This window comes from Amblyomma mixtum, chromosome 1, assembly GCF_055824585.1.
Source record: "Amblyomma mixtum isolate Tamu chromosome 1, ASM5582458v1, whole genome shotgun sequence".
Classification (NCBI taxonomy): Eukaryota; Metazoa; Arthropoda; class Arachnida; order Ixodida; family Ixodidae; genus Amblyomma; species Amblyomma mixtum.
The window spans coordinates 268,239,831-268,250,060 of NC_143012.1; the positions used below are offsets into that span (position 1 = coordinate 268,239,831).

Here is a 10,230-nt window from a genome sequence, read left to right on the forward strand (position 1 = left end):
TCGTACACTCGAGTGACATGCGGCGGGGCCCCCTCGGGATTAACCGGACAGGGGCTATCTTGTGTGCATGGAAAGCGTGATACCGCCCTGAGTATATCACCTCCTCGGCATGACGAGGTAATCCAGTGGGAAGGTGTGTGCCTGTGAGTGCATTTGTTGTCGCTGGGAGAGCGCGGAAATCTGCCCTTGCTTCTTTTTTCGGCGCGGCGGAGACGTTGTTTCCTTTGGCAAAGATCCACAGCATGCTCAAGTCGGAAGTTGGATGCAGCGCTCCTGAAGCTGCGTTCCGGAGCAGCGAACAAGGACATGCTGTATAACCACCGTTATCAGTTCGCTCTCGCTCGCTGTTTTTAAGAAATTGCTAGAAAATTCTGAGGACTTTCTATGAATTTCCATAAATTTCCTTCATACACCATAGCAAAGGTCAAGAGAAATATGATGTTTCAAATCCTGTTTTCCTTTTTTATTTTTTATTAAAAATGTTTGTATTTCGTGCCTTCGCTGTATTGCCTGTACTTGATGTCTGCACTTTTTTTATTTTGACTGTATTTCTGATCTCTAATTAAGGACTTAGATTTTTTCCTTCATCGTTGCAAAGTATCCCAGTCTTTTTCCTCCTGCATAATATCGACGTCTTCTCTATTGCCTTTCCTGTGCATGTGCAACGTTTTTTGTGTTTTTTGATACGTTTGCTGCAAAATTTTCTCCCTTTAATTCGTAACATGAGCCCCTCCTGCTCTAACTTCGGCCTGCAGTATCTCGTAAATAAATAAACTATATATATATATATATATATATATATATATATATATATATATATATATGAGGAAATGTTTCCAGTGCCGCTCTTAATTTAATTACCATGGTAGGCGGTTCTCAGAAGGAAAGCCATTTTGCATGCAACATTGTCTTTCTAGCTCTTCGATTAGCAAATGTGGTGCGATTTTCATGTCCCAAATACCAATACCGAATGCTAAAAGTTTATAGTTTTTCTCTTTGCCAGCGTATAGCGCACGTCTCTATTACTAAGACACACCCGAGCCTATATCTTCTGCTGTTTTCCCACGATGAGAGACTCGACCCTTCGGCACAGCGCGCAAAGTTGCGCTGTACACAACTAGCAGCACGGAGTTGCGTGCATGCACGGTTGCTAACGGCGTTCCGCGAGACATCTAATCTCCGCGGAGCGTCGGTATGCGTTCATGGGGGCTTACGCGCACCCTCCAAGACAGCTGTCGCAGCGAGTCGAGCCCCCTGGCCGGCTGGGCCGGCAGACACGACGTCACGAGGTCCGTTCATGCGGCACTTATCGATGCTTAAGCGCATGAACCATGCGTCCGCACATGTGATCGCAGTGTGGGTGAATAGAAATGGCAGTCGATGCTAAACAATCGCCGCGGTATCGAAGAGCGTGGCGGTGCCTTGAATGAAAACCTGGCTGAACACGTGGTCGAGCGATCCGTCTACGGATCGCGAGAGACTGGGTGAGGGAGAAACGGAATGAGGATATGGACAGACGATAAGCTTTGCCTGTCTGATATCTCAGTGAGTGTTAAACAACCTCAGGTATGGTAGCATTATCGAACGATCGGTTGGTGCGACTTCATTGAGGGCTATGCAGAAAGGTGCCGGTCGGCGAGTTTGAAGGTCAAGTTTCTCTTCTTGCGACGGCTGATGCGCTGTGTAGGATTCAAGCGCAATATATAATACAAATCGGTTGAAGTGGATTACAAAATAAAAAGAAAGCGACCAGTAGCAGGAAAATTTATAGAAAATTGCAGCACAAAATTAATATAAAGAGTCAGTTACACTAGGGATTGGTTTCATGAACGAGTCGCGGCAACTCGAATGCATTTGTGAAAACTGCAGGACGCATTCCCACTATAATAACATATCACATATCCATATAATCAAAATAGATATCAATTCAGGGCTTCAGAAGCCGTTCTTCGAGGTACCAATGCCCCCCGTTAAAAAACCCCGGGTCGTCTAAATTAATTCAGAGCCCTTCACTACGGCGCCCCTCACAGCCCCATGGGCCGCTTCGGGTCGTCAAAAACCCACAAACCAAACCAAGACCCCACTATTTCTTTTGAACTGTCTTCACTATCCTAAGTTCTTAGCACGCTACCACTACCAAACTGTTTCCAATAAAAAAAATGGCATGAAGAGTGTGCAACGCGAATATTTGAGCGTTAGCTGTCCTGTGACACCAAATAATTTTTCACAGATGTTTTTTCTAGCAAGTCTGACAGCCGGAATTGAATCTGGACTTTCCCAGGACTGCAGAGAGAGATAGAGTTAAACGTTTACTGAAAATGCAGGGTATGTGTCTAGTCAGGTTGTTTGCATCCTCCTTTTAGGATGCCGGAAATTTGCGCTGCTTCGAGGACCTGTCGGATGAGCTTGCGCTGGTCGTCCAGGTCGTGGCTGGACAGGAATGCCTCTCACTGCTCGTATAATGTATGTGGTGTTGTAAGGTGGAGTGGTTTCCCTGTGAAACGCCATGAAATATAGAATAGCGCGGGTCGACTGCCAGACCAGGGACAGGTGTTGAGTTACGAGTGGTGTGATTGAGGCTGTATAGGTGCAGATTCGGAAATTTGTTGGTCTGCATCTATTGCCAGGCTACAGCCTCATCAGCAGTGAAATTTTTGTGTGGTAGGGGTACGCCCTCCTATCAAGGTGGATAATTTCTAGGCGTTCTCCGTATGTGGACGGGACAGGGGTGAGGTACGGGTATGGATACGCTCCGTTTGTGAACGCGTGTGCTGGACTGTTAGCCGACAAATTTCTCTCCAGTCCTTCATGGCTACGGATCCTTGAAGGGGCCTCTGACTTTCTCCTGTTCCAATTTTTATCTACGTGCACATGAAAGAACCTCGTTGTCATCCTTAATTATGCAGCGCCGTCTAACGTTTGGCATGTTGCGCTGGACAAGCTGCTGATTGCGAAGAATAGGTACGATGTCAGAATAACTGCTTCAAACAATGACGAAGTCCTTGCGCTTTGTTCTGCATTTCCTCTTGTGCTACGCTGCTAATATATTTTTAGCAATTTTTGTAGGCTTTTTCGCATGTTTTAAGGGTCAATGAAGCTCGCCATGACCTGACGCGCCGACCGAACATTGAAAAATTTGCCCCCCTGTGGCTGATTTTCCGCTTTGGCTTTATGTGCGCAATATACAGTCGCCAAGACGTAACTCAGAGTAATATTTATACTTAACATTGCTCACTGGGGATCTTCAAATCGATGTGAAATAGGGGTAGAGAAAGCAAAACAAAGGAAACAGTGGGATAAAAAGGAGCACATTTAGCGCGAAACAAAAGGAATATGAATAACTGAATGCTTCAGCACGACAGACGATGTAATGCGGCGGGTGAGGATGCATGCATGTGCATCATTGTTCTCAACAACAGTGATGGCCTGTTGGTCAAACAAGAAATGGCTGGTGAAACTCATCGATAAGACGATCTGCAAATGACATTTTATAGTTCTGCGCGCCGATTATATTTGATATAGGCAAGTGTCTCTATAAGCTTTCAGAAGAAAGTCGTCTGACTGCTTACGCTACGGAGGTGAAAATGTAGTTGCCAAGGAACGCATAAGAGTTGAGCAAGTTTCTTTTTCACCGCAAGAAAAAAAAAAGGCAATAAGCTCCCGTGAAAGGAACAAAAGTCTCAGCTGGAATCGTGAAGTAGCTGTTGAAATTGAGAAGCCGTATGACCATGGAAGTCGCCAAGAAAGGACCAGTAAGCGCAGGCCTCAACTCACAAAATACATTTCTGTAATCAGACGACTTCGTGAAGCGTGTTTGCTAAGTATAATCAAAAGGATGAAAAGAGCTAGGCTCACTCACTTTGTATTGGGACAGCTTCTGCAGGCGCCGCTGTAACTTAGCAGCCACTGAAAGGTGGCCTTATGACCGTTTCCATCTGAGCCAATGATATCTTTCTTCCGTTTTTTTCCGCGGTGGTTGAATTTCTTTGGAGGAGAAATTCTAGAGGCCCGTGTACTGTGCGATGTCAGTGCACTTTAAAGAACCCCAGGTGGTCGAAATTTCCGGAGCCCTCCACTACGGCGTCTCTCATAGCCTTAGTCGCTTTGGGACGTTAAACCCCAAAACTAACTAACTTTCTTCCGTTTTAGCTGCCGATCCCTCACAGAGGTAGTGGAGATTATGAAGACAAGTATGCTGTAACTGTGTGACTCCAGAAACATCGAATGCCTATTTGTCTACGAAAGAAGCGGCGGTGTTTATGGACTAAATAGGCACTGTTTATAACCAGGCTAGTAATTTATGCACTACTGGGTTGGTGAAATGTTCTCAGGCCATAGGGTCTGCTCTTAAGTAATATAGCCCGGAAGTTACGAGATCCTGGAAGCTAAAAGTTTCTGCAGATGGTAAGAGAAGCATTATACTCACCGCTGAGAACCTTGGTAGTTTTAATAGCATCATCAGTGCCAGGATATAACGCTGAAAAGCAGATCCTCTGGCCTGGGAACTTTTGACCGACCTTGTACATACACAAAAGCGTAACGAGGAGATGTAAGTGCTGGTGAAGTGCATGTGTCCATTATGTGGGAAAGTTGGCGGTGGCTGACTTTGCCTGAGATAATCGTGGCTGCAGTGGAGCTGTAATTCGTGACATAACCTTGTATGATCGTTATCAGTGCATGCTCTGTGCAAAGAAAGTAGGATAACCTGTTTAAGAACTGGAAATGAGTCACTGTATTTTTTTGTTTTTACTGTGTGACGCCTAGACGCTCGGATGAGGTTTTCACGGCTGCACAACGCAGTCAACAGCTACTCCAGGGGCATGAAGCTCGACAGGAGAGAGGCATAACCTTGAGCTGGCGACCTGTGGAATGCTTCGTACATGGCGCTGACAAAACAACCGAGATTGTGGAGAGCAAGCCGGGTAAGCAACCGGAATATACGCTTTGTAGTATGACTATGACAGGCCTGCTATTGAACAAAACGGTTCCGGTAATTGTTAATCAATGCTTTACCTGGAGAGTGATGCAACGTGATTATATCGAAGCAAGTGCAGGCATGTCGGGAGTGCCCAGCTTGTGCGTTTTGATGCACAAGATTTCACTTGATAGGGTTGGACATCGCACAAGTGACCCTAAAACGTCCTTGAGAACTCTTAGCCTAATTGGAGCATGGTGCTCAAAAACGAATCCCAAGTGTTTTCTCGCCAATAAATTTGAATGTGCTAATAATCAAAAAGTAAATACTGTTCGACCAGCAGTGTGAATGCTTCGAGAAAGGCGTCGGTAGAATTGCCGCATCCACCTCAATGCACTACTCACTCCTTCTCCTTATTTCCTAAGCCGTCTGCGTTCCTACCCTGCATTCCTTAAGTACTCGGACCCTATGCTCAACGGCAGCATCCCATTTTCCTCTGCCCCGCTACCATTTGATTCCTCTTTTATCTATACCCCTTTCCTTCACTGTGGCGGGCCTGGTTAGCCTGGGAACAGCTGGCCGCCCAGGTGGCCTTTGTGACTGGCGTAGGACATCCCGAGAGTTTGTGCAGCCTCGCATAAAGTTTTTTTCTCTCTCTGGCCAAACGAAGGAATAATTTGGCCAACGACAGATAAGACATACGGTCTCATGATCACGAGGGCAAACGCTCAAAACTTTGCAGACTTCGGGGCACTGGATTTCTTGTGGATCATGAACATTCGTGATCGTGGACACCATGGAGAGGTCTCATAGGTCCACATGCGACGTGTGAGACCTCTCCATGATTCACTAATTGTAAACGCATGTTCACATAGTTGAGAATTTGTGAATCACGTAGAGGTCTCACAGGTCGCATGTGGACCAGTGAGACCTCTCCATGATTGAACAATTCTAAACGCTCCACAGTTAAATACTGAGACATGTTTCTTGCCTAAAACCATTGAAGTGCCAAAGGTTAAAGCAAGTAGGCTGTACCGATGCATACTCGTGGTGCACTGATACATGTATACCGCGACCGAAGAACAATCCTGACATTTACCAGCAGTTATATAAGGTAACCAGCAATAAGTGCAGGCTCTCTGTTAACCAAGCTTTTTTCTTTATTGCTTCCTCAGTTAATAGAAAGCCTTCTAAAGGGGAAAGGCATTGAGATAACTCTCGCAACAGAGATAGACGTTTCCACTTACATCGCTACTTGCAACTGCAAGAATATGTCGTAAGAAACATCTGACTGGCAGAAATGTCACCGTGGCGGCGTGTGCCCTGTGCGCTTTACTTTACCGGCGGTGGGCTAGTAAAGATAACCGTGTTGCCCGTCGCACCGTTGATGCGCGTGGCACGACTTATATATATATATGTATGTTTTGAAGGGATTCCCGGCCGGCAGAACGCGTGACAGCGAAAGAAAAAACGCGCGAGAAGGGAAAAACCATTCTCCTCAAATGGGCCTCTTTGAGCACGACCGCGTTTCTTCTCTGGAATGCGCGCGACGTTTGTACCGGAACCATACGGCGCAGAGGCGTCGTCAAGGAAAAGTAACGCACGATGAGTTTTACTTTCTGTTCGTTTACGACGCTGAAAGCGCAAGAGCGTTGAAGAAGAGCTCATATACTATACTACTCAGGGAGATATGCACGAAATTTGCCGCAATTTTAAAATTCGTGATTCTCGATAAAAATATTTAGCTTCTGGTTTGGTTTGGTTTATGGGGTTTAACGTCCCAAAGCGACTGAGGCTATGAGGGACGCCGTAGTGGAGGGCTCCGGAAATTTCGACCACCTGGGGTTCTTTAACGTGCACTGACATCGCACAGTACACGGGCCTCTAGAATTTCTCCTCCAAAGAAATTCCAGCCACCGCGGCCGGGATCGAACCCACGTCTTTTGGGACAGCAGCCGAGAACCATAGGCACTGAGCCACCGCGGCGGCTATTTAGCTTCTCTGACATTGTTCGGACAAAACCACTGCGCGGGTAAAAGCAATAGGAAATAAGTTGTAAGGCAGTGGCAAAGCATGGCAAAGGCAAACTTTGGAGAGCAATGGATTTCAGCTTGTGAAAGCAAAGGCAAAGCAGTAACAAAGCATTGGCACAACACTGGCCAAGCAATGGATAAGGAATACAAAGTAGTGAAAAGCAGTGAATTGTGATTCTTTTTTTTGTTCGGACCATGGACGACTACAATCGTTTATCTGCTGGTGCAGAGTGGTGCAACTTTGTGGAAGGATTTTAGAAATATTTTTGTCTCTTCCCCCCCCCCCCCCCCCCAATAATGCTTCTGGCACTGCGGGGTCTTTTTGAAGACAGAATACCGAATTAGCAGAGCAAAGCAAAACGGGAATCGCAAAGTAATGGTGCACGTTGCCATGAGCTTTGGCGTGACGTGTTTTAATATCAGGGTCGGCGACTCATATTGCAGTGACATAGCAGGCACCAACTAACAATAGTAAAAAAGAAACAGTGTAAATAGAGCAAATAACTGCTATGAAACGAGGCCCTTGGGCCAGGGTAACATACCGATTCTATTCTAACATTGTTTCAATATTACTATTCTCGCTCTTCTCAGTATTCACCACTGTCTCACTTTGCGCCACGCCCTCTCTGAGGCTGAGGTCTAAGAGTCGCCCTGGAGGATGAAGATAATGAAATGGAATACCATAACAATCCTTATATTATGCGGACCTTGGACTGTTTTGCAGCTTGAGGGACAGACTGCAAAGGTTAGCGGAACGCAACCGCCGGGTGAGAAGTAAATACTTTCGGAGCCTTGTCATGTAGCCAAGGCTGCTATCGTTGCGGTATAGTGAGCGTTTGTTTTCGCGACCAACACAATGATTCTTTCAGTTCCACGCTGTATGCCAAGGTCGCGACGAATTGATTTTTTTTCACAACGTCTCTGTGTAAATAATAGCTTTTGCAGCGGATTTACATCTTCTTTGACGATTGGCCCGCTATAATAAGCCAATCGTGACCCGCGATACGTTTGTTATATAGCTATTGTACTGAAACTCATGGTTCACGCTTGCATGTGCGCCTGCGAGCGCTTCTGTGTTGCACTGAAAGGAAAAGGGTGCACTGGAAGGAGTTACGGGGATCGAAATCGACCCGGGAAGCACGTCTATGGCCTGCTACATTGCACTGAGGGGAAGAAAGACGGAGCCGTTTCGAGTGTGCCTGTACTCTGTGCCAACTGAACCGGGGACCTTCGTACGAGTCGCCCTTTCGTTTTGCATCGTGTCCGCACATATTTTGAAGAACGCGCACGATGTTTTTATTTGAAAATTTTACTGAATAGCTTTTCTCATGGTATAATTTCCTTACTTGTACGTAACGCATTAAAAAAAAATGCCTTCTTGGTCTCTGTTTTTCGCTGAAGTTTTTCTCTCTGTTTTGTTTAATCGAACTGGCATTCCATAATGATGAGGTACTGGTCTGGAGGCGCCGTCGTTCAGGCCCTTGTCTGGCTTTGGCAGGCCCACACATGTACTGCGTTGTAGCTTTCGTTAATAAAAATAAAAAATAAAATAATGAAACAAGTGCCAAGGCTACAAGACAGACCGTACGCACATGGTGTCCATTTTTGTGGTAGTGTAGATGATTCGATCGCGCTACTGTAGTTAATGAGCGTATATTCGACTGGTAAACGCCTGGTTATTGAATCCATGGCCATGTGTTTAGCGCAAACGTTCGTATCCACTAAACATTGTGGCGGCCTACGAACTTTAAACACTCAAGGGAGGCGTGTCAGGAGGGACAAGTCGTATTCTGCCGATAAGTGCGCGAGAATGAATGGATGACGCACACTCCTACTAGATCGCGTACATTTCTTGCTTCAGAACACCGCGATGCTGACGAACACATCTTCAAACAAAAAGGTAGAGTATTTTTTGTGTTGACATCTGACGCTACAGTGCTATACAAGGCTGACACTGCGCTCATTCTTTGAGATACCATAGAGAGTTTGAACCTAGTGCCAGCAGTGTATTTCAGAGCAGGAGCAAAGGACATTCCGAAAAAAAGAAGAAAACTTTATTTTCCTGTCAAAAATATCTTGGTCAGCGTCTCATTCTCGTGAAAAAAAAAAACAAAATAAAAACGCTGCATGTTCTGTCGTAATATGTTTTGTCCTTTCTTGGTAAGTTATATAGTTCAGACTTTGTCACACACCATCCCCCACGATGAAGTAGCTACAGTTACTCATTTTGCATGTCTAACACCACCGTAATGTCGCCAGACTCGATGGCTATCATAACGCCCGCCGCCAAGTTGTCGTCCGCGGTGGTAAACGACAATATGGGTGATGCGGGCATTCACCCTTGTGGATTCTACTGATTATTTTGATGCTGCGATGGAATTTGCTAGACACGGCGAGACGTTCTGGAGCGGTGGAACGCAACTGATTAGATATTCTTTTTTTTTTATCTGATCAATGGCCCAAAGGGCGAAGTTCCCGATTCCGTGGTAGTTATAACCTCAAATGACCGGATGACCACATCATGGCTGGTGCAATACTTCGAAAACTACCGTTACGCGGTCAGTCACAATCTTTTAGGCTTAATACACCCGAAATGAAGTGTTCGACTGCATTTAATTTTCGCAAGAAACCTATGCAGAGTACATGAGCATGGGAGGTTCCTTAGGCGCTGATCATACATCTCCAGTTTTATTGTAAAAGAGAGGACTGACACATCAGGAATGATTTATTGGCCTTATTCGAACTACACGAAACTTATAACTATACATTCATTGTGCACTCTCTGCGAGTCCTGCACGACGGCGTGAACCATAAGTGTAAGTAAAATCGGGCTGAGGTCCTCAAAAAGCTTGCCTCACATTGTTGAGAGCGTCACCATGTTTCCAGTGCACTATCGCTGGATTATCATGACAGCCAGTCAGCGGGATACAAGAAGGCTTATCTTAGAAGCCAGCTGGAAAGGCCGCAAGAAGTTACGTACCTGTTTTTTTTTTCAGACATGTACAAATATTGGGCAGCGTTATAGTGCATAGCGAATGCTTAAAAAACTCCGACTGTTTTTGTCCCCTCTTGGATGAAGAAGCTGCAGTGGTTGCTGCTGTGCAGACGGGAAGACACCTGCGGTAAAGGGGGAGTGATGCTGCTTGTACCAGTAATTTAGGGTGTGAATGGCAAGAACGGAATAGAATGGCAATAACATAATTATAGCTTTCTCATTGGCCAGCATATCAATGTTGAACTTTTAGGTCATGACGTATTATGCTGACGATACTTAAATCACTG

General features: G+C 45.6%; 1 pseudogene; it reads left to right on the forward strand.

Moving 5' to 3' along the window:
- LOC149371652 (uncharacterized) overlaps positions 1–2,462 on the forward strand; it is a 58,410-nt pseudogene extending 55,948 nt beyond the window's left edge.
- The last annotated feature ends 7,768 nt before the right edge of the window (positions 2,463–10,230 follow it).